This window comes from Durio zibethinus, chromosome 12 (assembly GCF_047325235.1).
Source record: "Durio zibethinus cultivar Kanyao isolate XHJ-2024 chromosome 12, ASM4732523v1, whole genome shotgun sequence".
Classification (NCBI taxonomy): domain Eukaryota; kingdom Viridiplantae; phylum Streptophyta; class Magnoliopsida; order Malvales; family Malvaceae; genus Durio; species Durio zibethinus.
Genome location: NC_143173.1, coordinates 8437352 through 8463749, shown reverse-complemented (window position 1 = coordinate 8463749; position 26398 = coordinate 8437352).

Below are 26398 nucleotides of genomic sequence, written 5' to 3'. Positions count from 1 at the left end.
AACATGAATCAACAAATAAATCACATCAAACAAATAAAATTCAAGCTTATTGAACTACGATTCCAACCAAATATAGAAATATGAAAAATAGAGCAGTTATAAAGAAAATAATCCAAACATCAGGTAAAAATATGAATTTAAATGTAATCAAATGGGAATTAACAATTAAACACATAAATTGAAGAGTGTAAAGTGCAAGAGTTTCAAACCAAATGCCAAGAAAGAGAGAAGTCCCTTGATATGCTATTACTCATTCAAGGATTAAACTTTGTCATTAAGTTTAGCCATAACTTTAAAGCTAGATTTGTAATTGTGTGCATGGAATTTGAATAAGATTTTCTCCAAATTTAATATCTATGAATGAAAAATCTAAGAAAAAAATCTGACTCAAAACAAGCTAGATTTGAGCAAGAACTAATCAAAATACTGCAAATAGGTCAAAACTAAAAATGCCAAACAAATTTGAAAATCACTTGAATTCAATTGAAATTGATCACAAAAGCTTAAAGACTTGAAACTTTTATTGAAGAAATCATAAGTGCATTGAAAATTAAAGCAAGAAAGTTAAATTTTCATGAAAAGTAAAAGAAATTTTCCTTCCAAATAGCCTTGATTGACAAAAGAGAAAAAAATGTAGAAAAAGTAAAATGCAGAAACTTAAAACTAAAAATCTAAAAATCTCTCTCCAAAAGCTCCTATATGCCAAAAACTTGATTGATATTCTACAAGTGCATAGAATCATACAAATAGTAATAAAAGATCATTCCCATAGAGATTGAAAATGTGAGAGAAACAAGTATTGAAATTTTCTCACCCCTTACTTATACTTGGAAAATACAAATAAGATATGCAAAACTATAAAACCTATATGAAATTACACTTAAATAGTAAGTGAATAAATGAAACAAGATGCAAATAATTATTATTAGATTAAACCAAAACTAAAAAAATGAAATAATATTGAACTGAATCAATAGCTTCTAACTTAATAAAATCGAAACCAAATTAAACCTAATAATACTAAACCGAAAGCAATTAAATGCCAAATTAAACTAAAAGCAACTAATTTAACTAAAACATGCAAAACCTAATCAAATTGGCAGTAACCAAAAGCAATATAACCTAATTAAGCCTAAACAAAATATAAATTTAACTAAATAAAGCCAATTACATACAAACTAGTGAAACTTAAACTTGCCAACCTAATGCTAAACCAAATTAACTTAAACAGCAAGTGGACTAAACAAATTAACTTTAGCTTAACTCAGTTGATCCTAATTAACTACCAAAACATGCAACTAAACTATTATTGAACTTAAATTAATCTAAGAACATGCAATTAAATCTAAACAATCAAAACAGAACCAAATTAAATCAAAATTCAAGAACTAAATGCTATTAACCCTAATCACATGCAACTTATGCAAAAACTAACCAATAACCTTGAACTGAATATGCAATAAACCTAAACTCAATTGAATTGACTCAAAATCATCCTAAAGATTATGAACAAAAACTTTTTTGAAGTAATAAAACATAAAAACTATAACTATAATGCAATAAAGCATTCAACTTAACTAATGAAAACCCAAAATATGCAAACTATGTAATTGAACAATAATTGGAATTAAATCTAACCCAAATTATAATAACTAAAATCTTTAACAAGAATTAAACATGCAATTGAAATACTTAGATGAAAGCAGAAACTGATTTGAAGTAATTAAATTAACTCAAACCAAAATCATGAGTAGTCTAAATCAATAACTAAAAATTGAATGAAAGAACCAAAAATTAAACAATTACAATAAAATTAATTGAAATTGAATTGAAGAAACTTTAAAATAGAACTTAATTAAATCAAGAATGTAAAATAAGTATGCATAAACTAAAATTGAAAGATATAGAAACTTTAAGAACCAAAAAAGCTTAAAGAAAACTATGGATTGCTAAGGTTAGTCTATCACCCCAACTGCTTACGCCTTTTTCTAAAACCAATAAAGGTTTATTTATAATCACAAGAAGACCTAATGATGTTCGGCCAAGCTTGATCTTGATTGGCAACCAATACAATTAGTTAGAATAGAACTCTTTAAACCAAAAAAAGCTTCTTGAAGTTAAATACAATTAGAACTCTTTAAAAGAACTCTTATGGATCAATCTTATCTTCTAAATCATAACCATCATGTAGAAACTTAAAGAATAAAAGAAAGAATTCAAAAACCAAATCTTACATACAAAGAATATAGGTTCGGCTATGATATACTCACTTTCTAAAAATCATTTTTAAATACCTTAATCTTAAACTCTTAAATTACATCATAACTTGGTCTTGAATCTTGGAGAAAAAATTAAAATTTTACTTCAACAAAAACTTTTCTTTTACTACCCATAATGAATTATTTTTATAACTTATGTAAATCCTACTCCAAGTAGGAATAAGAATACCTAATCCTAACATAAATAGGAAATCCAAATCCAAGTAGGAATACTAAATAGAATTGCCATCTCATCATGCCACACCATCCATTTGTAATCTTATGCATGTGCACCTATACAAGCTACCATCGACTTGCATTAACTTGAAATTACAATTTTGCCCTCATTCATTGCTGAAATCACCTACTTTGAATCTTGTATAAATTTTTTTCATCTTTCTTTAAGATCGCATAATTCTAACTCCATTAAACTCCACAAAACCAATCTTGAACATCTTTCCCATTCTTTAACTCTAAGATTTCTAAGAAGACTAAGAAAACCAAGAACAGTCCAAGAATCCAAACAAGAATCCTCTAAGATTGATTAAGAGTCATCAAGAATCTTTAAGATTTTCTAAGATTCATTCTTTTCTTTAAGGTTTCCTACAAAATAGAAAATTAAGCACATTAGGAGTACAAAGAACATTATTTTCCTAAAAACTAAACAGAAATGAATCCATCAAGCACTAGAAATAACTCTATTTTATAGAGTTATCAAACCTTCCCAAACTTGAACTTTTGCTTATCCTCAAACAAAATAAAATTAGGCTAGAATAGAAATTCACATGCTAGAGATCATAACACATTCCCATAATTCATAGTCTAAAAAATTTTTTAAAAATTGCATAATGAATATAGCTTAAAGAAAATCTGAAGCATAGATCAAACACAAATGTCATTCAAGAATAAGCTTGCATTCAAATTACAAATTTCCATTTGTGTGTGAATAATCTATCTCATATCAATACAAGATATTCAATTCAAGTTATACAAACATGAAACTAACAATCGCCTCAAAGCATGCACAAATTTCATAAGTGTGCTTTTCACATACTCTTTCCACTAATGTATCCACAACTTAACAAAAATCAATAGGTCCTTATTAAGATTGTAATTTTAGGCTAGGGTTAAGGTATGATAAACGAAAATTTAGGCTTAATAAACCTCAAACATGCATTACTTAGGATCTACACTCTTCATAAGAGAGCTTTCAAGAGAACATAACATCCAGAACTTGAATTCTTCTTTTTTTCCTTTTCAAAGAGCATCTCTCTTTTTGAATTATGTGAATTACTAGCTATTTTCATACTTTCAACCATTTTTCCCCTTTAATTCTATTATTTTCTTTCTTTGAAAAGCTATTCTCAGCTTTTTTTTTCTTTGCTTGAAATAGAATTTTGCACAATCTTCTCTTTTCAACTCAAAACTCCACCCTTGCTTTCTAATGTAGCATAGCTTTCATGTTTATCTTTAATTGATCCATATGCACATAGGGTAAGGTAAAAAGATAAAATAATAAATAAAAGGTGGCTAATTATGTAGGTGAAAACAAAGAAAGAGAATATATACATTAGGCTAAAACGGGTGACTAGGGATAAACATATATAAGGTTAGCTTTAAAGGCTCAAACATTCCAAAGATGGCCTAAATCATCTTCCTAGTTAAGTTTGGTCTAAGATTTCACCTTAAGAGATGTTCAAACAAATTCTAAAGTAAGCATATCATTTAAAAAGATTAATGTAACTTCATATCTACATAAGCTTCACCTAAACATGCATACATCTTAATGATCAAGGCTATGTGCTCATGAATATGGAATTATTGCAATAAAAAAAAAAACAAATTCCATAATTCATCCCATGATTTCACTACATTCAATATTTTATAAAAAGCTATATTCAAAGTCAATCAAAGTTCCTATCATTGGATTATGAGAAAATAATCAAGAGAAGTAATATAATGATTCTAAACATGACAATTTAAGCTCAAAATAAAAAAATTTTGGAAAGATTTTGAAAAACATTTGCTTAAAATTTTCTTTCTCCCTAATTTAAATGATACATTGTCCTCAATGTGTGAAAATAAAACATTTTAACATAAAAGGAAGAGAAATACTCCCTTAGGCAGCAAAAACCAAAACTGATTTTGCATGAAATCGTTCATTATCGCATATTATCTTAGATTCTTTTCTTGCTCCTATTTCCTAAAAAAACAAAACAAACAAAACAAAGCATTATTGATTCCTAAAAAATCCAAAAAAACTAAATCTAAATATGCAAATTGAAAATTAAAACTTTGGTTACCTCCAATGCAACACCAGTTATAACTAAGCTTGACTAACTCAAAAATCTTTCCACTAGGGTTAAGTGTTACCCTACACTTGGTACCAACATTTACCTACTTTCTAATCTTTTTTTTTTCACCATATTTTCAATAATAGATTCAAGGTAATAGTGCTCAATGGTGAAAGTTGATAGGTGGCCTACCCATAGTAGTGTATTAAGCATTTTCCTAGAAGGCTAAGATAGGTGGGTACAGGCCTTAGTACTAGTGAGAAAGGTACCATCACAGAGAGTATAGAGTTAAGCTCTGAGGCAAAGAATTCCTTCATAGATAGTGTAGTAAAAGTGAATGAAAAGGATAAATGACTATAGGTTTTGGTTGATGATCAGAGGTTGGGGAAACTTTCAGAAAAGTAGGGAATTCTATGATACTGGTTCTATCCTTTTCATCATTATCTTCTAAATCCAAGTGTCTATTAAAAAATTCATCAATCCTATGATCATCCAACTCTTTTCCATTATTATCTTCTGTCATTTCTTTCAAAAACACCTCTATTTCATCCTTTTCACTAAGCTTTACAAGGAATGTTTCTAAAGGTGTAAGGAAATTATTAAATACACAATCATCATCAGTACGCTTCTCTACCTCAATCACACTTGAATCATCTAGTGATTGATCTTCAAAGGGCTAAGAAAATGACATGAGTGGACTACAAGGCTCAAACTCTCCTTTAATGGGACTAGCACTAAACACCTCTAGAATGTCAGATCCTAGAGTTGATCTATCGTCCTCTGTTTTTATTTCACAAAAATGCTTTTCTACTTCCATAACCTCTTCATCCACCATTTTGACAAATGCAAGCATATCAATCACAATAAGCTCATTATTGTCGTCATCATCATCAATATACACTGTACCTCCTTTCATTTTATCACCTTTAAATGTGGCTTCCATTCCATCCAACCAATTGAGATTTACTAGACTATTAAGGCTTTTCAAAGCAGCTACTTGGGTTTAAAGGATGTTGGTTTGGTTTTAGCTGAATTTGGTGAAATATTCCTCATGAAAGGGTTTCATTTCTTGTAAAGGTAGTGGGTGATATTGAGTAGGTGATGAAAAATACTATGATGGTAGATGATTTAAAAGAGGTGGGTTATATGGTGGAATGTGTTATGAAGGTGGAAAATCAGGGAATGGGTACTTTAGTGAATAATAAGATGAAAGAGACTTAATAGGATAAGGAAGGGGTGTGTAGATGATGAACTAAAAGATTACTTCTAACTCCTACCCTATGAGACTTTCAACCCACTTTCCCAATTTTAAGTGTAGGTATTTAGGTAAAAATAGGAGTGCTAATAGTGCATACACCTACCACGATAATAATCTACACCATAAATATCACCATCTACGTAATTAGTTGACCATTGAGCTTATGAATTCTTTAAAAAAAGAGTAGCATAGTCCTTATGGTTCCTAGCCTCATATAAATAAAACCCTAACATAAAAGAAAAAAATATAGATTAGTACAAGAAAATAAACTTCAAGCTACAAGAAAAATGATTGATATCAATATTGAAACTGCTCCATCAATCTTCAGTAATGGCATTAAAAACTTGATTGATATTCTACAAGCACATAGAATTGTATTAGTAATAAAAGATCATTCCCATGGAGATTATAAATTTGAGAATAACAAGTACTAGAATTGTCTCACCTTTATTTATACTTGGAAAAATCAAATAAGAAATACAAAACTATAAATGTATATAAAATTAAACTTTAATAGCAAGTGAATAAATGAAACAAGATGCAAATAACTATGATTAGATAAAATCGAAACCAAAAGAATGAAATAAGATTGAACTAAAATCAAAAGCTTCTAACTTAATAAAACTAAAAGCAAATTAACCCTAATAATACTAAATCAAAAGCAATTAAACACCAAATTAAACTAATAGCAACTAATTTAACTAGAACATGTAAAACCTAACCAAATTAACAAAAATCAAAAGCAACATAACCCAATTAAGCCTAAACAAAATATAAATTTAACTAAATAAACTCAATTACATGCAAACTAATGAAATTTAAACTTACCAACCTAAAGCTAAACCAAATTAACTTAAACAGGTAGTGAATTAAACAAATTAACTTTAGTTGAACTCAATTATTCCTAATTAACTATTAAACAATTAAACTATTATTGAACATGAATTAATCTAAGAACATTTAATTAAATCTAAACAAATCAAAACAGATCAAAATTAAGTCAAAATTGAAGAACCGAATGCTATTAACGTTCTTCACATCCAATTTATGTAAAAATTAACCAATAATCATAATTGAATATGCAATAAACCTAAACTTAATTGAATTAACTCAAAATCAACCTAAAGATTAAGAACATAAACTGTTTTGAAGCAATAAAACCTGAAAACCAAAACTATAATGCAATAAAGCATTCAACTTAACTAATTAAAACTCTAAATATGTAAACTATGCAATTAAACAAAAATTGGAATTAAATCTAAACCTAACTATAATAACCAAAATCTTTAACAAGAATTAAGCATGCAATTGAAAGACTTAACATGAAAATAGAGGCTGAACTAAAGCAATTAAATTAACTCAAACCAAAATCATAAGTTGTATAAATCAAGAACTAAAAGCTGAATGGAAAGAACCAAAAATTAAAACAACTGCAATAAAATTAATTGAAACCATATTGAAGAAACTCTAAAACAAAATTTAATTAAATCAAGAATGTAAAAGAAGTGTGTATAAACTGAAATTGAAAGAAATAGAAACTTAAAGAACCAAGAAAGCTTAAAGAAAACTAGAACACGAAAACTATGGATTGCTAAGGTTGGTCTATCACCCTAACCACATACACCTTTTTCTAAGACCTATAAAGATGTATTTATAATCAAAAGAAACCCTAATGATGTTCGGCCAAGATTGATCTTGATTGGTAGCCCACACATTCGGTTAGAATAAAACTTTTTAAACCAAGTAAGCTTCTTGAAGTTAAAAACAAGTATAACTCTTTAAAAAAAACTCTTCTAGATCAATCTTGTCTTCTAGATCATAATCATCATGTAGCAACTTAAAGAATAGAAGAAAGAATGCAAAAACCAAATCTTGTATACCAAGAATGTAGGTTCGACTATGAAGTACTCACATTCTAAAAATCATCTTCAATTACCTTGATCTTGAACTCTTAAATTGCATCAAAACTTGGTCTTGAATCTTAGAGAAAAAATTAGAATTTTACTTCAATAAAAACTCTTCTTTTACTGTCCATAATGAATGATATTTCTAACTCATACAAATCTTACCCCAAATAGGAATAGGAATACCCAATCCTAACATAAATAGAAAAACCAAATCCAAGTAGGAATACTAAATAGAATTGCCATGTCATTGTCCCACATCATCCATTTGTAATCCCTTACATGTGCACCCACATATACTACCATGGACTTGCATTCACTTGAAATTATAATTCTACCTTTAATCATTGCCAAAATTACTTACTTTGAATCTTGCATGAATTTTTTTCATCTTTCTTTAAGATTGCATAATTTCAACTCCATTAAACCCCATAAACTAATCTTAAACATCTTTCTCATTGTTTAACTCCAAGATTTCCATGAAAACAAATAAAACCAAGAACATAACATAAACATTCCAAGAATCTAGATTATGTATTAAGAATCATCCAAGATCGAATATGAATGATCGAGTATCTTTAAGATTTACCAAGATTCATTCTTTTCTTCAAGAGTTCCTACAAAAAAGAAAATTAATCATATTGGGAGTAAAAAGAACATTATTTTGCTAAGAACTAAACAAAAATCAATTTATAAAGCATTAGAAATAATTATAGTTTATAGAGTTATCACCACCACTCTTCTTTATTTATAAACAAATAAGAGATGCTTCAGCCTCTAAAAATACAAAAAAAAAAATCCAAGTAGCTGCCAACCTTCTAAATTCGTTGTCCTCTCTTCCTTGAATCTTTTTCTTGCTTATTTGGTTTCTTTAACTCTCTTTTCCTTCGAGCCTTCTTCACATGAGCTATTAAGCTCCAATAAGTTAACATTATGACCAATAGGAAGCCTTCAAATAGCTAGCTTAATAGCTAACAATTGGTCCTTTTTGAATCTCTAAAAGTGGCACCACAATTGCTTCATCACATGGCATAAGCATCGATGGTACAACTTGAACTTTACTCCTTCATTTTGGTGCCAATTATAAATAATTCTCTTCTTTTTGCTACCAAAATTTAGACCATTAAATGGATAAATTATGAATTATAATCCTTGAAAAATTTTGGAAAATTACAAATTCAAATATAGCTTCCAACTACCTAATGCACATATTATTTTTCAAACACTTGTAAAAATGCTACAAAGGTAATAATGCACTAATGAGCTAAAAATAACATTTCCAAATGAGAGATGAGAATTAATACTAGAAATAAGGTTTCATGAAGTTAATTAAACTTAAGAAATCATAGAACAAAGGCTTAAGAAATCTCCCATAAGTGACAAGATAACACAATTACACTAGTTGTGGCCTTTTCTAACTTTTTACACCAAAAATCCTCCAAAATCTCTAAAATTTCTCATTTTTCATATTTTCACCTACACATTAAACATTTGCGCATTTAGAAGTATTTTTGCCAAAATTTTCAAGGATCCAACCAAAATTTAAAAGAAATTATACTAAAAATAAGTAAAAAAAGATTTAAATTTTAGTGCAATCACCAATAAAGGTTCTTCATGCCTCCACATAGGCCACATATTGGCAACTTGGTCCCCTCTTAAAATTTCAAAGACAATAGCTAAAATAAAGCCAATAAAAGCCATAACAAGGTCAATAGGGAAATGAAATAAGAAAAACATTCTAAGAAGTCCTAATTTCAGCTCTCCCTTTTTGTCCCCTTAAAATTTCTTATTTTCAAACCCTACCCTAGGTCTTTCCTTAGCCCATAAATGGTTTCTTGAGCCATGCAAGCCAGTAGCAATGCTTGATTTTTATTTTTTATTGTGTTCCCACTTGTATCTTGACTTGTATTTAGTTTAACTGAGGTAGGTGTTTTTTTCCTTCATTCATGTAACCTATGTGAAGGTTTTAGGTTGACCAATGCCTCATTCTTGTGCCATCTCACCTTTCTATCTCAGCTAATTTTTCTTTATTCAAAATTCAAGCAAAAATTGTGACATATGAAGCATGAAAAGTAGCAAATTTTTTGTCTTTTTATGTAATAAGTAGCTAAATGTTTCCTTTGTTTTTCATATGCATTGTCCTCACTCTCTAAAGCTTCTCTTCATGGCTTATTAGCTGGCTTAAAATGCAAACCAATGGGGTCTCCTCTTGTAACTAACTTAACAACCAAATTAACACGATTTAACTAGTTTGTAGCATTACTTGGATGTTTGACCTTAGGTTCTTGGTGTCATGCCACTTTTTTATTCTGTCGACGTTCATTTTGATTTGGCATTTTAGCTTAGTAATCCTATATAAAAGAAAAAATAAACAAGCTTAGGAAATTTTGCAATAATTTGCTAAGGAATAAGCTAAAATTAAGTTTAGGATGGTAAAATTCATATAATTAAGCTTAAGGTAATTCTATATTTTTATACAACTATCACATAACTAGTCTTGAAATTTATTAAAATGTCACTTATTAAGAATCTAAGGGACTGCCAAAATGGACTGTGCTTTAAAATAAATCATTTTTCAATAAATTTGAACCTTCATTTTTTAACCTAAATGAAGAAACATTGGTTATCCCTTTCTTATTCAATGACAAAGTCTTTCTTAGTAACTAAAATCATGACATGCCAAACCATTTCATTTGTTTGGAAAGATCAAAATATGATTCACCTAATTCATTCTAGGTAGTAATCACTAGTTTTCAAAAGATCTAAATGTCACATGTTTTTAAAAAATTGATACATTTGTCATGGAAAATTATTATGTGAGGTGCTTTTTTTTATTATTTTGGGCTAATTGTTGTTACCATTTTTTTGGGAGCTTTTGAAAAATATTCAAGTTTGGATTGTTGCATATATGAATTTTGGTGGATGGAAAAAAGATGATTTCCAAATCAATATGACAAGAGTGATTTTTCTAAGGCAACAAAAATGCTTTGTTTTGATAATTGCATTTGCATAATTGTTTGGATCATTCATTTGCATCATTTAAGGAATTTATAAATTGGATAATTGCTTGGACCATACATTTGCATGATATGGAAAGAACTTAAATCATTGTTTTGAATATCGCATTTGCATCATTGTTGTACCATCCATTTGTATCATTTAGTGAGCATCTAAATCATTGTTTGAATATTGCATTTGAATCATAGTTAGAACCATGCATTTACATCATTTGGTGAACATTTAAATTTTTGACATTTACAAACTTGCATCATTTAATTAAAATTTTTGAATATATTAAGAAAGATGATGAAAAAAGGGCATCTGTATCTAATTTATTTGCATAGATATTTGCATTTGCATTTTTTTGTAGAAAGCATTTACATTTATGTTAGTGAGATATGTATTTACATCTACATCTTGATAGGATAAATTGCCATTCATATCATGACATTTGTAGTCTTGCAAACTTTGAGGTGAAGAAAGAAAAAAAAAATTGATTTTAAGCCTAGATTAACTGCACATTATGAGACTTAAGTCTAGATTAGCTGGCACATAACTAGACTTAAGCCTAGATTAACTAGTATTAGTTTAATCTTAAGCCCATGGCACCAATTAAAAATTTAAGCCCAACTTTGTTAGCACAAAAAAAGAAAATTTTTAATTTTAAAGTTTTAAAGCCTTTGTTGAAGGAGAGCTTTCTCAAGATAAGAAACGATTTATAAAACCTTCAAGCATAATCTTAAAGACCTTCGGGTATGATTTATAAGATCTCAAGACATGATCCGTAAAACCTTTGGGTACCTTTTTAAATTTTATTTTTTAAAGTTTCAAAATCTCTAGTTAGAAGAGCTTTTTGGTTGCGAAAGTGTTGTAGCCTCTAGTTAGAGGATCTTTAACTAGAGTTTTTGTTTAGGAAGAGATTTCCAATTTTGATTTTTAAAGTTTTATTACCTATGTTAAGGAAGAGCCTTTTTGGTTAAAACTTTTAAAGTCTCATTTGCTCTTTGAATTTTCAAATGTGAATTTTTGCATTCTAAATGTGAATCTGTAAATTTTCAAATGTGAATCTCTAAAGTTTTTCAAATGTGAATTTTTAAATTTTATATGTGAATCTCTAAAATTTGTCAAATGCAAATATTTGAATTTTGAAATTTTCTTTTTGGATATGAATCTTTAAAAGTTTTCAAATGTGAATCTTTAAATTTTTAGATATGAATCTTTGAATGTGAATCTTTTCAATCCAAATCTTTGGTTTTTCAATATGAATCTTTCAAAATTATTTGTGAATCATTACAATTGCAAAATTTTAAAATTTCATTTGTGAATCTTTGAAATTATTTGTCAATCTTTACAATTGAAATTTAGAAATTTCATTTGTAAGTCTTTAAAATTTTGTGAATCTTTGAACTCTTATGAATCTTTAAACTCTTTTGTGAATCTTTGAATGTTCCTAATCTTTAAATTCCTTTGAATGTTTTGTGAATCATATAATTTTCAATTGTGAACCATTAAATTTAAAATTACGAATCTTTGAAAATTTCAAATTGTGAAATTTTGAATTTTAGCATATCTTTGAATTTCAACATGTTTCCCAAATGCAAATCTTTGAAATTTTCAAACTATAAATCTTTGAAGTTTCAATATTTATTTTTGATTTGATAAGTAATACCTAAACAAAATGAATATCTTTTATCTTTATACAATTCATATTTCACAAAAAATGTGTAAAGAGGAGCAACTATAAACACATATTTTGTCCGAGAATTTTTCTCAATAGTCAATGGGCTTTCAATTTTTTTTTGATAATATGTTGCAAAATTGCTCAATTGGGTTTTAATTTTTTAAATTGGGTTTTAAGCCCAAATTTAAAGGCCTAAAAGTTTTTTATTTTTATTTATGTTTTTTTATTTGATAAAAAAATAAATTTGATTTTTTTAAAAAAAATTGTGCTTTCATTTGAATTTGAAATTTAAAAGCTAAACTTGATTTTGGATAATTCTTGAGAATCAATTTTGGGATTTTTTGGTTTTCCTGTCTTTCTTTTCATTTTTAATTCTCTAATTTTCATGGTTTCTTTAAAAAATTTTCGCTTTTTCAAAATTTTCAAGTCTTCGTTTGGATTTATTCAAATATCTCAAGTACATGATGTCATAAACTTTTTTTTCTCTTTTTTTGTCTTTTTTTTATATGCCCTCATAACTTATACATTAATCCATTTTTCCAATAATGTAAATTATGGAATATGCCCCCATTTTAACATGCCATCCCTAATGAACTCATTTAGGTTATCAAAATTTTCATGCTGCTTAATGAAAAGGATTGGTCAGAACTTAAGTTGTCTGAAAGGCAATGAATGGTCTTGCTCTTTTGGTCAATGTGCTCCAAGACATGAAACAAAGATAATTTTTGGTAAAGAATTAAAGGACTATGTGTTTGAAGTCATTTAAAGTGATCTAAATGGGTGGCTTTGACACTTGAAAATCTAGCATAATCTTGACACATTTTATATTTCCAACGACTAGAGCCTTAAAAAAAAATATTGTTTTTACTTAATTTTCAAGAAATCCAAAAAAAAAATTCAATTTAACTGTTTCATTGTTCATTGCCTCAGTAAAAATTAGCACCCTTTTTGGTCATGGTATGATCAAATGAAGATTTGATTAATAGAATTCAAATGTATGCTCCTTGAAAACTAAAGGCTCTTGTGTGCACCTTTTTCAAGTGGTCAAGGGAAATAAGCATTCAGAGAAAAAAGTGTGGATTTTTTTGAATGAATTCATTTTTAATAATAATCACCAACTCTTTCAATACTCTTCTCACCTTTTATTAAAAAGATTTTTTTGGAAAGTAATTCATTTCATTTTTTCAAATCTTGGAATTGAGTTATATAGGGTTTCACTCTCAATCGAACCTTTTATTTTTCATGAAAAATCCTAAAATCCCATAATTCACAACTAAGAATATAAGAGAAAAAATTCATATCACAAATATGTAAGGTAATATAGCATGCAATAACAAAAATTTTTCCATTCGAACATCCAAATCAAACAAAAATTTGTATTCTCAAACTAAGACTACAAATCATCCTTGAACTACATGCTATCCTTTTAACCCAAAAGTCAAACATTTCTTTTAATTTCTCAAACAACCATGAATGTTGGATCTTATATGGTCTCACCGTATATATTGTATCTTTGGTTCATCTCTAATAACAATTCCAGCAGATTCCCTATTTGAATTTTTTTTCATCCCAAAGTCTAATAGTCTAACTTTGATAAGATCTGTAACATTGTATTTTAGTTTAGGGTAATTCCCTATTGAATGTCCCTAATTACCACCATGATAATCACATTACGCATAAACATCATACTATTTTGGTAAAAAGGTTTAAGAGGTTCTACATGCATAGGTGCCAAAAGATTTTTTTGGATAAGTTGGTGTAATAATTCAAAATAAGGCATGAGGATTAGGTTAATCCAATTTCTTACTTGATTATTTCATGATCCTTTAAAACCGTTTGTCTTATTGTTAGGCCTTGCAAGTGGTTTGATGATGGGTGTAATGATAGGGTTAAGCATATAAATGGGTGCTTGGGGAACAAATATCGACTAAAAATTTGGTGTTGGTGTTGGTTAATAGGGATAATAGGTTGATGTTACATAGGCTTGGTACATTGGTTGATGACAATAAAGGCTGAAACTTTCAAACTGTCATCCCTTATAACTCACAACTTGAGCTATGCTTTCTTCTTCTTGGGTACATTATTTTTTTTTTGCCTTGATGGTCTATCGCCCTTAGAGTTTGACCATTCTTGTTAGCATTTTCAATCATCTCACTAGAGATCACCATGTCAACAAAGTTTTTGCTGATATTCCTAACCATTTTTTTATAATAAAGTGTGTTCAAGGTGTTGATGAATAGAATAGTGGTTTCTTTTTTTTTAAGGGGTGTTTATACTTGAGCAATAACATTTCTCCTCCTCTAAGCATATTCCTTAAAACTTTCATTAGCTCTCATCTTCATGTTTTGTAAGGATAATTTGTTAAGAGCCAAATCAACCATATGTTTATATTGGGCAATAAAGGCCCACGTAAGATTCTTCCATGAATGTACTTGGGTCCTATCTAATTAGACGTACCATTTGACCACTGTCCTATTAGCCTATCTTGAAAATAATGAATCAAGAGCTTATCGTTTTGGATATGACTAACCATCTTTTGACATAACATTATGATATGGGTAGACGACCACTTAGTTCCACCATAGTTTTCAAAGTTTGGGAGCTTGAACTTTGTAAAAAGGTCCAAGTCGAGGACCAAACAATGCTCATTAACATCTATGCTTCCAAAGATATTGCTCCCTTTTACTACTCAAAGCCTTTCCTCTAGCATGTCATATTTGTTTCGTATTTCAATGTTTTCAATTAGCTCTAACATATCCCTTAATTTTTCTTGTTTGGTAGGGTTGTCTAGGTTTAAGAACTAGAACAAGATCAATAAGACTAGATTTTTTAGTCGATATGTACTGGAGTAGGTTGTTGGTTTACAAATGGGCCTATATTGACATAGTCATAAGGTCGCCCACTTACTGGTGGTAAATCCACATCTCAAGGAATTTGGAAATGTGGTATTATATACCTTAGCTGTTACATTGTTCATCTCTAGCAATGTTTACCTTGTCTTTTAGCGTAAAAATGTAAGTAACTCCCTTGTCCTTTGACAAACATGTCAACATCTATCTTAGTTTTACCATTTGTCGGTTAATACTTCCTTAAATTTTAGTTACTCTCTCTTTTATCTCCTATTGAGCTTTCTCAATCCTTTTTATTCTGGCCCTATAATATTCTATATTGTGAACAAAACTACTCTCAAAAGATTTTTTCATAACGTATAGATCTATGAACCCATTACTAGATATAATCTTAAGAATCGCCACCAATCTTTTTTGTTTAAGTGTAATTGGCCACCTAACTGAATTTGTCCTATTTTAAAAAGAAGTTTCAAGCTTGACTCAGGTATTTTTAAAAGATAGATTCTAGCCTACAAAGTTAGAACTACGTCCAGGAGTATTATTATATGCAAGAAAGGTTATAACACTCTTACATCGCCCATCCAAAAGATAGTATCAATTGATTTCGTGTTATCTAAAACCTTAAAAAAATCTAACCAAATAATTAATTATAAAAAATTACTCTTAAATTACTCCAATATGTTAGTAATAATTTAAGAACATTTCTTCACTTCAAAAGCATTCAAGGAGACTATTTGTTACGTTTTGAAGAGGTTTGATCATCAAATTCATTTTATTTAAAAAAAAAACTCTTATTCACAACAAAGTGAGATTTAGAATCTTAATATAAAAAATTCTTACCTACATTCTCTAATATATTGATAAAATTTATATAAGATTTCTCACCTAAGAACTTACATAGAAATTGCTATTTGCAACAGTTTTAGTAATTCCATCATCAAAGATTTAAAATCCAACTGTCATAAAAATAATTTATTTTCAAAAATATCTTCTAATATGTTTGTAAAACTTTCTTTCTAAATTACCCTCTAATATGTTAGTAGGATTTCATGAAAAAGTTTTTTGAAACTTTAATTTTTGTAAAAAATTAATAAGATTTTCCAATATACTAATAAAACCTTATTTTTTATATCTTAAAAAATCACAAACCCTTCAATATATTGGTAACATTTTTATTTTTGTTTTTTTAAAATAAAAAAATTCCTTTTCAACAAAATTCTTCTAATATGATTGTAGGAATTTCATGGAATTGTTTTCCAAATTTTTTATTCAAAACAATAAAATTTTCAAATATGTTTGTAAGATTTTATGTTTCTTAAAATATATATTTTTTAATTTTTAATTATTTTAAAATAATTTATGAATATATTCCTAATCTAAAAATTCTAACATGCAAAATAAATAAATATATATGCAAGTGAACAAAATAAAAATTGAATATAAGTAATTACCAAAATTTAGGTTAAAACCCAAACCAAGATAGATCCAAAAGCTTTATGAGTCAAACAGATGGAACTAGTCTTCGGCCTAGGTTATCAGTTGAAGAATAAATCTATTTTAAAAAGGTCTTCCCTCTCTCCTTTACTCCATTCTCGTTTCTCACCGTTTAAATGGTGAACATTGACTTTGATATTTGAAGCCCAAAGCAAATTAAATGAATACATTAGTTTCCCTTCTTTTATTCTTTAGCTCCTCTCTAAAAAAAATTGTAGCCATTATCTTCCTCTCTAATCTGAAACCAATCTCCAATTTTCAGCAGCTATTTCCTTTCATCATTAACAAACCACTAACTCCACCCTTATTCTTTTATTTTTTGACTTCTTTCTTCCTACTTTCCTCTAAGCTAAACACCAAGCTACCTTTTTTTCTCTCCAAAACAACCCTTTAAAAATCCCTATTGAACTGTTGCTCACTATTGCAAACAAGCCTTTTGTCATTACTACAATTACAAACATCTTCCACTACCACCATTGCCCAAAATAGCCTCATTGACTTCACTTTTTGCCTTCATTTTCTAACTAAGCCTTACCAAGTAAGTTGTTAATTTTGTTTTGGTGCTGGCCAATTAGTTATATCAAAATACGATATATCTAAGGATGATTTTTCGTACCGAATTTGATACTAGGTGATACTGGTTGTTTTCATTAGTTTTGGTGAGTTTTAGTGAATTTCGATGGATTAGCATGTTTCGATCGATACGTGATTATGAAATATATTTTCTAATTTTTAACATGCCTTTTATTGTTTAACTATTTTATCTTAATAAAAACAAAATTAATTGACAAAATAACCCTTACAAATTGAGTTTTTTTATTTTTTTATTATATTTTTTTTAATACTATATTTTTTCAAATCAAAATTTATAATTTTATACTTTATTTTTTCAAACTAAAGTTTATAAGTATTTAGATCTCTTTTAAGAAAGCAATTTTGCTTAATTTATAAAGTTTAAAAATCATAAAGCCTTGTTTAATCCTCTTTATTCTAATCTTAATATTTGCATAAAAAAATACTTATTTCAACATCATATTATCATATTAAATATTTAAAAATATAATGAAAATTTTATGATATTATTTTTTATACTTTTAAACTTATTTATTTGATTTTTGAAGATATTGCGTATTTATTTTATAAATTATTAGTAGTATTATAATGTACAAGTTCATGCATGTTTATAAATATATTTGAACTAAACTGAAAAATCCGAAATAATATGCCCCACAACAATTGTTACTGATATATACCATATTTTTATAGAAAATTAAAATGTTATCCTGTATGATATTAACAACTTTTCCAAGAACCATTAAGATATTTCCCTCACTACTTTGTGATCTCCCTTTGTGTTTTCTCTAGTTTTTTCCATGCCTTTCCAATGTTGAATAAAACATTATTTATAGTGGAAATACTAGTGCAATTTCTTATCACTTAGGATTCAACCTTCAAACTTTTGCATTATCATAAAAAAAATTTAATGTTTATCTTTAGGAATTTAAACTCAAAACCAATCTTATCACCATCGGCCATAAAAATAATATCCTTCTTTTTCTTTTTTTTTTTGTTTTTAAATAAATAAAAAAATATAAAGTAAAGACAAAAATAAGATAAATTCAATAATAAACAATAATAACAACGACAACAATAATAATAATAACCAAAACTCAACAATTGGGCTAGAAAAGGTCTGAGTTGAATTGGTTTGAGCCCTAAACTAAATAGGGTGTCTAAAGATTTAGCAAGAAATCGGCACTATTGTGAAATACATAGATACTTGAGACAATGGATTTTCATATGTACATTGCACAAATGATAAAAAAAAAAAAAATACACACACACATCACTTCTAAATGTTTATACAAGAAATGCAATGTCCTCACTATAGGAGATGGTAAAATATGTTAATATAAAATGTAATTTCTACAATACAAGTTTTATCAGAATCATATCATTTGTGAGTCTGTATGCATGAAACACAATTATATGCTACATAAGTAAAAAGATGTAGGTACATGAATGATGAAACATGCTTATGTGAAATGCACTAACATATTATTGATAAGATATGTTTACAAGAAATACAATGTATGTACTATTAAATCCAATAAAATTGACTCTACCATTCAAATATTTGTGCTTAAAATGAAGTATATGTACAACCTTATTATTTTCAAATATGAAACATTAAGAAAATGAACACAAAAGGATCAAATGAAATACAAGGGATAAAATAACATTGGAAGTTGAAATTTCCTTTTCTTTTCTTTTTTTCCTAGAATGAAATAAAATTTTAAGAAAACATTTCACATAAAATGACTGGAATTCAAATAATTTTTTCTTTTTTTTTCACACTTTTACTTTTTATTTGGCTAATAAAACAAAGAAATTAAGAAAAACTAGTTTTTTGAAAAAAAATTATTTTTTTATGTTGGAAAATACAAAAAATATATATATTTTTTTAACTTTTGAAATACAAATCTTGGATAAACTCTAGACAAGTTGAACGATTTGTGAAAAGAAAATTTTATTGGAATTTTTTTTATTTTTCTCTTTTTTTTTCAAAATTTTAGTTTTGTTTACATTATTACTATTCTTAGATATAAATTGTATCAAAGTGTTCCTTACATGTCCTAATTTGAGTAATTTCTACAAAAATGTTAGCATGACTCTACCTAAGGTTGGTCTCCTAAGCCTCACTAGATGCCAAGTAGGATTTATATGTCTAAAGGTTCTCAAATTATTCCTCATATCATCATTCATTATAAACTAGCAAGTCATCTCGACCCCCACCCATAACAGGCTATAAATGAAAATGGCTCAATCTGAGTGGGGGTGTTTCACTAGTAATTATAGAGATAGATACTTTACCCCTTCCTAAAAGGGTTAAAGCTTGGATATAAAGTTTATGCATGCAATTCATATGTAATTGCGTGTGCGAAGGAACAAATAAACTTTTGACAAGTATTACTAGATTACCTTTATTCTAAATGCCCTACAAGTTATTAATTAAAGAAGAAAATGCCATAATTAACATAATAAATGACATAAGTAAACATGAATGCAAACAACAATATTTAGTCTTTTTTTTTCAAAATTTTCCTTTTTTATTTTTTATTTTGGAAAAAGGAAATAAGAGAATCAATATTAAATATCAATTAAAATCACTAAATCAAAACTTAAGATAATATATAATTCATTTTTGGCTTGATTTTAAAAGAATAATGCCTAATAGAGTTGTCAAGCTATCATAACGTGTACGTTCGAAGACATTACCGCTTAGACGAAATTTTAAATTCAAAATAGGAAAGTAACTATCTTTTTTGTTGTCATAGCAATTTTGGGAACTATTGATGAAAATTTTAAAAATCTTAAAAAAGAAAGAGTTACTATCAATCTTTTTTGCTATGTGTGATTGGCCACCTAAACAATTTATCATCTTTTTAATAAACATTTAAAATTAATTAAAACCTATTAAAAAGAAAATTGTTAGTTTACAAAAATCAAAATTGGGTTCAAAAGTACAGTTATATGTGAGAAAGGATTAGCATCCCTATAGTGCGGCTTGTAAAAACGTTACTAATTAATCATGTGTTATCTTTTAATTTTGACAAAAAGGTCTTAAGTTTGTTATAACTATCGGTCCGAAGACTCAATCGGTAGAAGTAAAAATTTAAAATTTTGAAAACATGGGAAGTAACCACTAATCTTTTTTTTAGTGCGTGATTAGTCACCCAAAAATTTTATCTTTTTAATAAAACAACAAAACATGTTTAAATTTTATTAAAAAGATAATTTTGGCCTATAAAAACAAGATTGGATTTAGATGTCGGTTACACATGAAAAAGGATTAGCACCCATATAATGCCCATAAAATTGGTACCAATTAATCATGTGCTAGCTTTGCTTTTCGATAAAAATGGTTTTTATTTAAGATTTAATGATAATTCCCTTATGTTTTAAAAGAAAAAGAAAAGAAATTAAAATTATTTATTTAGAAATATTATGAAAATCTTTAGATTAGAGAAATATCTTATAATTCTCCAACACTTTCACAAACTTTGTTCTTTTTTGGTTCAAACATTCTGCCCATTTTTTTTTATTCTTCATGTCTAGTCTTTTCTTCTTGTTCTACCTTCTCATTTCTTCTTCTCCATATCACTGCTGCTTGCTTCTTTACTGTTACTATTTCTTTATTTTTATTTTTTATTTTCTTCTTTGGTTTTTTGCCTTTCCTTTCTATTGTTCACCTTCTCTTTTGCTCCCTTTGCTGCTACATTCTGCCTACTGCTAGCCTCTTTTTTTTGCTACCTCTCTCTTTTTATTTTTTGTCCTACCCTTTTTTTTGTTTCCCTCATTCCTCTTCGTGCCCAGTTTTGCTAGTTTTTTCCTCTCCTAGTCAGCTTTTTCTTGATTCAACTGTCTTTTTCTTTTTTTTCACTTTTTTTTGCTTGCTTTTCGATTCTCTTTTACTTTTTGCCTGCCTTTGCTCACGTTCCCTTCTGTTGTTGGTTATTTTTTTTATGTGGTCTACTACATCCTTTTCACAAAAGCCTCCTTCTAATTTCTGTTCCTTTGTGCCTTCATTTTCTTTTTTTTTTTGCTTTTTTTTTTATTATTTTGCCTTTTGCTGCTAAATTTCACTCAATTGACCACATTTTCCTTTCATTGTTTTCTAGTTTTTCCTGCCATAAAATGCCCCAAGTTCTAAGGCCACCTAATGTAGTTTTTTAGTATTCACTAAAGGGGATTAGGCTTTTAGTGGCATTTCTTTCACATTTAGCGACGTTTATAAATACCACTAAAAGCTTAGTGGCGTTTGCCAAAAATGTCGCTAAGAATGCCACCTATACCTGCGTCGAGGAAAATAACGACGCTTTTAGAAAAAAAGCTACTAACTTAAGGGCGTTATTTTCATGAAACGCCACTAAATTTAAAGGCGTTTATAGTAGAAAACATCACTAAATTTAATGGCATTTATAATAGAAAGTGCCACTACATTTTGGCATTTAGAGGCATTTTTAGGTACAAACGTAGCTAAATTAATAAAAACATAATTTTTCTTTAATATTGATTATATCATTAAATAAAAAATATTAAAAGAAATAAAAATAAACTTAAATTCATAAACTGAATATTATAAATACATAATTTGTTCCATTATGGATGGAACACAAAGTTTAATACATGCAATAACATTCAAATTTTTTAGTACATTAACCAAAAATTTGAAATGCATAGAATTGATGACTGCATAGATTTGGAACACTACCATTCATTGAAAGATTTTTCTCACATTAGTCACTACCATCTTCTATTGTTGATGGTTTTCATACACAACAAATCCTTTCAAGCAAGATTAAGTTGTTTCATCAAACATCATGAACTAAAAAAACAAATAAAACAAATGCCAAGATAAGATAAAAAAAAGAAACACATAGACTATTTCAAAATGCTTTCCTAAGGATATCTTGAATGAATCAACAAATTTATGTTAACAAGTAACAATTTTTTAGTAATTTAAAAAATATTCTGTTGAAAAAAAACTAAACCTAAAATTTCATTCTTGTTTGTAACTAAATTCAATGTTCAATTTCAAGTTTTTCAGAGAAAAACCCTATTTTTTTCACTTTTTGTTCTACCTTGAATTTTTCTCACCAACCAAACAAAACCAAACTCAGAATTGTAATAACAAAATAAATTGGTAAAAAAAGAAAAAAAATGGTCAAACACTGAAAATTACCAATGTTAAAATGGAACTTACCAGTAGAGCTTGAATGGCAGTAGAAATGCAACAAATCATGTATGAAGTTTAAGAATTTGACCCAAAATGCAAGAAAGCTAACTTGAAATTTGTGAAAATGAAAAGAAAAAAGATGAAATTAACCACAAAATGACTAAAACTTAGGTAGAAAATGAGAAAAAAAATGACCCAAATGAGTAGAAATGGAAGAAATGAGTAGGGAAACAAAAAGCAAAAAGGGGTCTCACAGGTTTGAAATTTAAGTAAAATCTAGTAATAGGAAAGTATGATTATTAAAGGTGTTTTTGGCTAAAAATGCCTTCAATAATCTCTTTCAATTTTTTTTTTGGATTATTCAAGGCGTTTCTAGCTAAAAACACCTTGAATAATTCCTAAAAAATTGAATGGAGTTATTTAAGGCGTTTCTGGCAAAAAACGCATTGAATAATCTCATTCCATTTTTTTACGGGATTATTCAAGGCATATTTGGCCAAAAATATCTTCAATAAACACCTTGAATAATCCTCTTCCATTTTTTTGGGCCAAAAATGCATTGAATAATCTCTTATAAAAAAATAAATAGAGTTATTTAAGGCGTTTCTGACTAAAAATGCCTTGAATAATCCTTTTCATTTTTTGGAGAATTATTCAAGGTGTTTTTTACAAAAGAAAACTTTCAATAATCCCCTCCCATTTTTTTGGGATTATTCAAGGCATTTTTAGCTTGAAAACGCTTTGAATAATCCCTTACAAAAAATTAAATGGGGTTATTGAAGGCATTTTTGGCAAAAAAAATGCCTTCAATAATCCTTTTTTATTTTTTGGAGGATTATTCAATACGTTTTTCACCAAAAATACCTTTAATAATCCCTTTCAATATTTTTTAGAAATTATTCAAGGTGTTTCTAGCCAAAAATGTCTTGAATAATCCTAAAAATAAAAATAAAAATGGATTATTCAAGGTGTTTTTGGCCAAAAAAATACCTTAAATAATCCTTTAAAAAATTGAATAGGGTTATTCAAGTCGTTTCTGACCAAAAATGCCTTGAATAATCTCCTTCTTTTTTTTAAGATTATTTAAGGCATTTTCTACAAAAAAAAAAATGCCTTTAATAATCCTTTTTATTGGATTATTCAAGGTATTTTTAGCCAGAAAAACACCTTGAATAATCTCTTACCTTTTTTTAGGATTATTCAAGGTCTTTTTGGCCAAAAATGCCTTAAATAATCCCTTATAAAAGATTGAATGGGGTTATTCAAGGCATTTCTAGCCAAAAACACCTTGAATAATTTTTTTTTATTTTTTTATTAAGGATTATTGAAGGTGTTTTTGGTAAAAAAATGCCTTAAATAATCCCCTCTAATTTTTATTGGGGATTATTCAAGGTATTTTTTGTCAAAAATGCCTTGCATAATCTTTAGCTAAAAACATCGGAGCAATTCAATAAGTTAAAGTATAAGGCTATTAATCATAAGGTTCTAGGTTCGATCCTTCTTTCTAGCATTTTAAGGGTTTTTTAAGAAGTGTAAAAACACCTGTTACCAGTGTTTACATTATAAATGCCTTGAATAATTTTTTGCTAAAAATACAGAAGCAGTTTAGTTAGTTAGAGCATACGGCTATTAACTATAAGGTCCTAAGTTCAATCCTTTCTTTTAGCATTTTAAGGGTTTTTTAAGGAGTGTAAAAATGCCTATTAGCGGTGTTTACATTATAAACATAGCTATATTTATAAAAGTCAAAGTACATAGTGGCATTTAGGTTAACAAACACCATAAAAATATTTTTTCAGTGGCGTTTTTAAATCCAAACGCCACTATATAAGAATTTAGTGGCGTTTTATAAAAAAAATGCCACTAACCTTATAAAAACATAAAAATTTGTCGTGTTTATTTAAAAATACCACTAAAAAATAGCCATTAAATCTCTATTTTTTTTGCAGTGTTTCTTCTTTTTGGTAGCAGCCTCTTCTTCACGTTTTGCCTCCATGTAGTTGTTTTGTTTTAGTTTTTCATGCTTTTCACGAGTTCCTTCATGGCAATTAACTTTGTGTCATTTTTTCATTTTGTTCATGCATGCTATTAGGCTAGGCCAAATGGCCACTTTTAGACCATATCCTGGGTCTTGAACAAGCATTCATGCTTTAGGGCCTTAGGACTTTTGCTTAGGTTTTATTTATTTCATTTAAAGCTTCATTTAGGCTTTTCAATTTTTTTATTTTTTATTTTATTTTTTGTCGAGCTATTTTTTTATATTTATATTTATATTTATTATTATTTTATATTTTATATTTTTACTATTTATTTTTTAATTTGGTTTTTTGTTTAATGGTTAATAATGGGCTTTTAATGGGTTTTTATAAATGGGCCTTTATCGGGCCTCACTATGAGGCTTATATTAAGCTTCATCTTTAAGCATTTAAAAATGAATTATGTAATGGGCTTGAAAAATTATGGTTAAAACCCAATTGCAAATTAAGCTTGGGTTAAAATGATAAAATATCTCAGATAAAATTAGGTGTGTACAACTTTTGTCCATATACTACTTCTTAAAGAGTTTTTTTTTTATTTTTTTACCTTAAAACGACTAGGATTAAACCATAAGTCAAAATATAAGGATGATCGAAATTAAACTATAGGTCAAATGAAGTGATTGAGACTAAACTACAAGTCGAATGAGGTGATCGAGACTGAACCACAACTCGAGTGACGTGATCGCTAATCTAGGCTTACGTGCCAGCTAAATTGGGCTTGAATTTTCATAGGTCCCAACTAAACTAAGTTTATGTGCCAACTAAACAGGGCTTAAGACTTCTTGATGCTAGTTAATACTAGGCTTAAAACATGGATGCCAACTAAACTAGGCTTAAAATTTTATTGGTACCAACTAAACTGAGCTTAAATTTTCATTGGATACCAAATACTTTGGCTTAAAATTTATTGAGTGCCTGGCTTAAATTTTCCTTAGGTGTCAGTTAAACTGGGTTTAAATTCTTATTGGGTGCCAGCTAAACTAGGATTAAATTTTCATTTGATGCCAAGTGTATTGGGCATAAATTTTCCTTGGGTGCTAGTTAATTTAGGCTTAAATTTGTATTGGTGCAAACTAAAGTGGGCTCAAATTTTCATAAGTGTTAGCTAAGTTAGGCTTAAAATCTGGGTGCTAAATAATTGGGTTTAAATTTTCATTGGTGCCAACTAAACTGGGCTTAAAACATGGGTAGACTTAAATTTTTCTAAAAAATAGGTAATCCTTATCAGAAATGAAAAAAGTTAAAATTTTCTGTCCCAATGGATTGGATGATTCAACACATAGAGGTTTCTATTGAATCAAAAGGAATTCACCACATAAAAGGGATAAAATGGTGTATATTTTTTAGCTAATCTGAGCTTACGTGTCAGTTAATCTGGACTTACATGTTAGCTAATCTAGGCTTATATGCCAACTACACTGGGCTTTTGTGCCAGTTAATCTAGGTTTAAATTTTTATAAATGCTAGCTAAACGGGACTTAAAATCTGTCTTGAAATTGATTATCCCTATCAGAAGTGAAAAATATAAAAATTTTCTTTCCAAAATAGATTGAATAGTTCAAAATATTGAGGTTTTTATTTATTTAAAAGGGTTTCACTATTTGAAAGAGATATAAAAGGTATATTTTTTTCATATTAGCTCACAAATGAAACATAATTTTTGTAAAAACATGAATCCCTTGAATACCCAACATGTTTGACATTTCCTTTAGCCTCCAAATGTGACAATAATTTGATATATGTCAAAGTTAGCTATAAGGGCTTAATAGTTTGAAAGGTTATTTAAAAATGGAAACAGGCTGAGATTTTTGAAATAACCCTTCTCAAACTTTTGGAACTTTGATATTTAAAATCTTTCAAAAGGTTTGGCTTAATTTTATT